Source organism: Coregonus lavaretus (genome assembly GCF_964263955.1).
Source record: "Coregonus lavaretus genome assembly, contig: HAP1_SCAFFOLD_1797, whole genome shotgun sequence".
Taxonomy (NCBI): Eukaryota; Metazoa; Chordata; class Actinopteri; order Salmoniformes; family Salmonidae; genus Coregonus; species Coregonus lavaretus.
Genome location: NW_028158515.1, coordinates 36,559 through 42,500, shown reverse-complemented (window position 1 = coordinate 42,500; position 5,942 = coordinate 36,559).

Genomic DNA, 5,942 nt, shown 5'->3' with positions numbered 1-5,942 from the left:
AGGCCGCCTCACTCAATCAATGGACCCCAGAGATTAGTGGGCAGATCCCAAAACATGATTCATACTAATCTGAACAAGCAGATAGATTACGTCACATTCTGTCCAATTGTCATGACCGGTCTAATAGTATCGTAACCCAGGTTACTACTATTATCCCTCATCATCCCGCCTCACTCCAGTGAAACACTGGTGGGCAGATCAATACATGACCTCTACTGTACTGAACCTGTCAGTCAGGAGTCATGCCAAAAATATGTCCTTCTATCGGAAGCGGACCTGATAGAGACCTTGTCTCCATTCCTCTCCTGCATTCCTCTCCTCCTAACTCAAAGTCTCCCTTCAGCCACGCTGAGTACAGACTGAACCAAAGAGTTAGAAGACATATCCAAGAGATAGAAACGGATAAATGGAGACGGTGTTGACCATGACGCCGCTCTACATATATCCTCTACCCCTGTTCCTCTGAAAAGGGCAGTAGAAGCTGCTACTCCACGAGTGGAGTGAGCTCTGATACCCTGAGGCAACTGTCGCCTTGCTGCCTCATAAGCTGTCTCAATGCTCTCACAGAGCCAGTGAGACAGACGCTGTTTCGAAAGTGGTCTACCTAGTGCAGCCGCACCATGACACACAAACAGCTGAGGCGATGACCTAATCGCTGCTGTGCGCTCAACTTAACACGCCAAGGCGCGTACTGGGCACAGGCGATGGAGCCTTTCTTCACTCCTCTCTTTATGAGGAGGAGGAGAAAAAGCCCACAGCTCCACGGTCTGTGATCTATATGAACTCCTAATAACCTTCGGCACAAATGCCGGGTTAGGACGTAACACCGCTCTGCTCAGATCGCCATTAATGGCCAGGCAGTCGGGTCTCGTCGAAAGAGCACACAAATCACTAACACGCTTAGCCGTAGTCAAAGCGAGCAACAGCGCTGTCTTCAAAGACAGTATCTTGAGGGGTATTTGATTCAATGGCTCGAACGGCGACTTACATAGCGCTTCGAGTACCAAAGCCAAATCCCACTGAGGAAGCGTGGCTCTAGGTGTTGGCCTAAGCCGCCGCGTTCCTAATAGGAAACGTTTCACTAGAGGGTGGCTAAAGACATTGTCTCTGCCAAATCCCTCATGACAAGCTGAAATCGCCGCTGCAAACACCTTAATGGTGGCAGGCGATCGCTGCTTGTCAAACATAAGCTGTAGGAAAGAGAGAATACTCTCAACCTGACAGCTCATGGGGTCTACACCTTGTGTGACACACCATTGTGAAAGCACGTTCCATCTACTGGCGTACATCTTAGAAGTGGAACTGGCACGTGAACCCTGTATGGTCCTGATCACCGCATCAGATAACCCACGGCGCTCTAGCCTGTCCCTCTCAGCAGCCAGGCCTTCAGTGGTTGGCCGATCTTGGGCAACCGCCCTATCGTGCCCCCTGCCTGAGACAACGCGTCCCGTCGATGTGGAATTGGCCAAGGTGGCGCAATCAACATCTGACTCATCTCCGCAAACCAAGGAGCCCCTGGGTGATCGGGGGCTACCAGTATCACTGACAGCCCTCCTGATCTCACCCTGGCTAACAGTGGGAGAATGCAGGACAGCGGAGGGAATGCATACAGAAGAACTCTCGGCCACGGGTGATGCGCAAAGGCGTCTCTTCCTAGTGGCGGTTCTTCCTGTTCCCTTAGAGAGAACCATAGGGGACATTGCGCGTTCACACGTGACGCGAATAGATCCACCTCGGCTCTCCCGAACTGTTCCCAAATTTGGAGAACAATGTCCGGATGCAGACACCACTCGTCGTCTCGAGGACCCCCTCTTGACATGAGGTCTGCTCCTACGTTCAAGTAGCCCGGAATGTGTGCTGCTCTCAATGAGCGAAGGTGCTCGTGAGCCCACAGCCACAATTCCTCTGCCGCCCGATGGAGAGCAGGAGACCTGACTCCTCCCTGGCAATTTATGTGGGCTACTGTGGTCCGGTTGTCTGACCAGACCAGCACATCGCGACCCCGAAGGGTAGACGCAAAGTGGGTCAAAACCAGTCGAACCGTTTCCAACTCCAGGAGGTTGATGTGGCGACTCGAAGGAGGCCACACACCTCCTATCGCTTGGGTCTGACATGTCCCTCCCCATCCCGTCAGAGACGCATCTGTGAACACTGGGATGTAGGAGGACACTTTGCCTATCGGGACTCCGTGCGTGAGAACGCACAGGTTTCTCCAATAGTTCAGATCTGCACTGAGCGAGAGGGGAACCACCACCAACCGATGACGTTGACGCAACGGGTCTAGTCTCAGTTGGGCGAACCATCGCTGCATCCTGCGCATGTGCAGGAGTCCCAGCAGTACCACAGAGTGGGCTGACGACATGAGACCCAAGAGTGACATGATCGACAGCGCCGTCACCGTGTGATTCGGACGACACTTCCTCAGGGCTAGCAACAAGGCTACCCTTCGGGGGTCCGAAATTCGAGCCCTCATCATTTCAGTGTCTAGCTGTATCCCCAGGTAGACAATCTGATGACTGGGCCAGGGCGTGCTCTTTTTCCAATTCACAGCGAACCCCAGACGTGTGAGATGAATCACTGTCTGTGTTGTGTGAGTGATCGCCAGCTCTGCTGACGGGGCGAGAACCAGTAGGTCGTCTAGGTAGGCTAGTAGCCGTATTCCCTGACGACGCAACGGTTCCAATGCCGCCTCCACACACTTGGAAAACGTGCGAGGTGCCAGGGCGTACCCAAATGGCATCCTCGTGTATTCGTACGCCACCCCTTGAAAGGCGAATCGCAGAAACTTCCTGTGACGCGGCTGTACCGGCACATGAAAGTACGCGTCCTTTAGGTCTATGCTCGTACAAAAGTCTCCTTTCTGGACACATTCCAGCAGACGTTTTGTCGTTAGCATTCGAAAGGGCCGTTTGGTTACGCTCTCGTTGAGAATGCGTAAATCCAATATTGGCCTCATTCCCCCCGTCTTTTTTGGCACTAGGAAGTAGGGTGAATATAGCCCCTTGTTCCTTTGCTCCTGGGGAACCACTGTGACCGCCTCCTTCGCCAAAAGTTCCGTAATCTCTGAGACCAGAGCGGCCACTTTTTCGGGCGTTTTCATCACCGTCTCCACCACTCCCCTGAATGGGGGTGGGGTCCGGTGGAATTGGAGAGCATAACCCTTCTGCAACGTCTGTTGTAACCAGCATGAGAGGGTGCAGCTTCGCTGCCACTGCCAGCAATACAGAGAAAGCGGCCGAGCGCGAAGCTGTGGTACATTCAATAGGAAGGACCTGTATTCCTCTATGGCCCTTGCCGCCGCTGTTCTCCAACACTGAGGTGGTGGAACAGCCCAAGGCAGGCCTCCCAAGAAAGGGAGAGGAAACATTAGTGCGTTCTGAACCAAAAGGGGGGGCAGAAACGTCAGTTAAATCTGTAACCGTCGTATTCCTGCCCTCCGTGAACGCAGCGTGGGTCTGAATTGCAGTGACCGAGGCCACAGCCTGCGACAGGGCACCATCCCCAGCAAGCGATTGTGTCCTCGTAGGTGACTGCAAACAGCTATTAGAGCCACTCACTACAATACTCCTCGAAGTCTGTAATGTGAGGTCTCTATGAGGTAACACAAGGCGGCGCCTTGATACCGTCTTACCCTTCACCTTCTGTGTGTGTTCAACTCTGCACCTCTGGTGGGTTGAGTCACGCTCAGTGTGGTGAGTATTAGCGCGTTCAAAGGAAAGTGGGGGCGCCGATACACTGGGCACCTTCGTGACCGTGGTAATCGGGCCCTCCGTGAACGCAGCATGGGTCTGAATCGCACTAACCGAGACCTTAGTCTGCGATAGTGCGCCATCCCCAAATAGCGGCTGCGTCATCATGTCTCCTGACTGAGACTGCAGCCTGCTATGAGAGGCACTCACTACAGTACTCCTTGGAGTCTGTAATGTGAGGTCTCTTTGAGATAAACCAAGACGGCGTCTAGGTATTATTCCTCCTTTCACCTCCTGTGTGCGTTCAGCTCTGCACCTCTGGTGGGCTGAACTACACTCAGTGTGGTGAGCCTTGGCGCGTTCAGAAAAAGGTGGGGGCGCCGATACACTGGGCACCTTCGTGACCGTGGTAATCGGGCCCTTGTTGAACGCAGCATGGGTCTGGGTCGTACTAACAGAGACCTTAGTCTGTGATAGTGCGCCATCCCCAAATAGCGACTGCGTCATCATGTCAGAGTCTGACAGAGACTGCCGTCTGCTATGTGAAGCACTTCTTATACCTGAAGTGTTATATGAACCTACTCTGAATGCCTGTTCAGCAACGCACCCTTGGTGGGCTGAACGGCGCTTAGAGTGGTAAGGGAGAGAGGGTGAGATTTGAACGCTCTCGGACGTATTATGGAAAAGGGGCTCTTTTTTGACAAAGTCAGGTGGAGCCAACTCTTTATTAAACACATCAACAAAAGCATTTACATCATCACCCATCCCTTCAACCGAAGGGTGGGGGGGAACAGTGGTCACGTTCAAAGATGGCGTGTCCTCCATTCGCTCGCCCGCGTTCCGTCATGTGCGCCTCCTCTTGTGGCCTCCCTTAGGGGCCCAGGTCGGCGCTCTCACCACCTCCCTCGCCGGCTGCAATGGGGCCACCATGGCTGCTGGGGGGGCTGGGCCCGCTCTCCTGCCTCCTGTGGCCGCCGACTGACGCCGGATACGCCGCCTCGCTGTAGATCCCTGTCTACTCTGGGGGGCGGAAGTGGATGGTTTACGAGACGGTGCAGGGCCTAACCTCCCTGCCAGTGGCAGGTGTCTGGCCAGCTGCTTCTTTTCCTCGTCCAGTTTGGAAAACCTCTCAGTCGCCTCTTTGACTGCGACTCCAAACAGCCCGTCGTCAGAGAGGGGGGCGTTCAACAGGTACGTTCTGTCTGCTTCCTTCATGGTTGTCAGTGACAACCAGAGGTGTCGCTTCGCGACCACTGAGGTGGCCATGGACCTCCCCGAGCTGACGGCCGATGCCTGTGTTAGGTGTAGGATGGCGCCAGAAATTCTAGACGCCTCCTCCACCTCCTCTGGCTCCAGCTCTGTCTTACCCGTGGTTAAACGGGACAGAGCGGCTGCCAAGAGGGCAATGTTGTTAGCTGCTGCTACAGCTTGGGCTCCCAAATTGAAGGACTTCTCTAACAGCTGTGCTGTGAGACGGTCCTTCTGAGATGGCAACGTGGCTTTCTTGGAAGAGGGCCAGGGACTCGAACCTGGTACGAGATACGCCGCCATGGCGCTCTCTAACCTGGGGATTCCCTTAGCTTGGCCCTGGAACCTTCCCTCCACTCTAGTGAATGGGAGGTACGTTTTAGCCGGCGAACGCGCCGCTAAAGGTGCCTCCCATGAGCCCTCAACGTATTTCGCCAATGAAGGCATGGCAGGAGCTAAAGGCTCTGCCGCTCTTCTTGGCCTGGAATAGGGGCCGCCCTCCATTAAGTCAACCTCCGGTGCGGAGGGAATAGGGGGCAGCGGTATTTCCAGCCATCTAGCAGCTCTCTCAATGAGACCCGGAAAGTCCGTTCTCAGAGACGCTGCGGTGAAGGACAGGGCTTCTGACTTCTCAGAGCCTGTGTCGTCATCACCATAGGAACTACAAGCCCTCTCTCTAACCAAAGAAAAGGGGGGCTTGAATGTATGAGGGACGGGGTCTGACTGTTCCATTGGAATGTCAGCCTCCTCCTCATAGTCCCCATCATCCCCTGAGTCTGCACCGTCTGATGACGCATCTGAAGCAGAGGCTAGTATCGACAGCACGTCCTCTAGGGGGATATCCTCCCTAAAAAACGCCCAACGCTGCTTCCTCTCCTTTTTAGAAAGGAGAGCGCAGGAGGCACTGTTAGGGGGATTGCAGACGCCCTCTTTGGCATGCTGGGACCCTAGACACACGAAACATAAGTCGTGGGAGTCGCCGGCCGCCATGGAGGAGCATCTGCA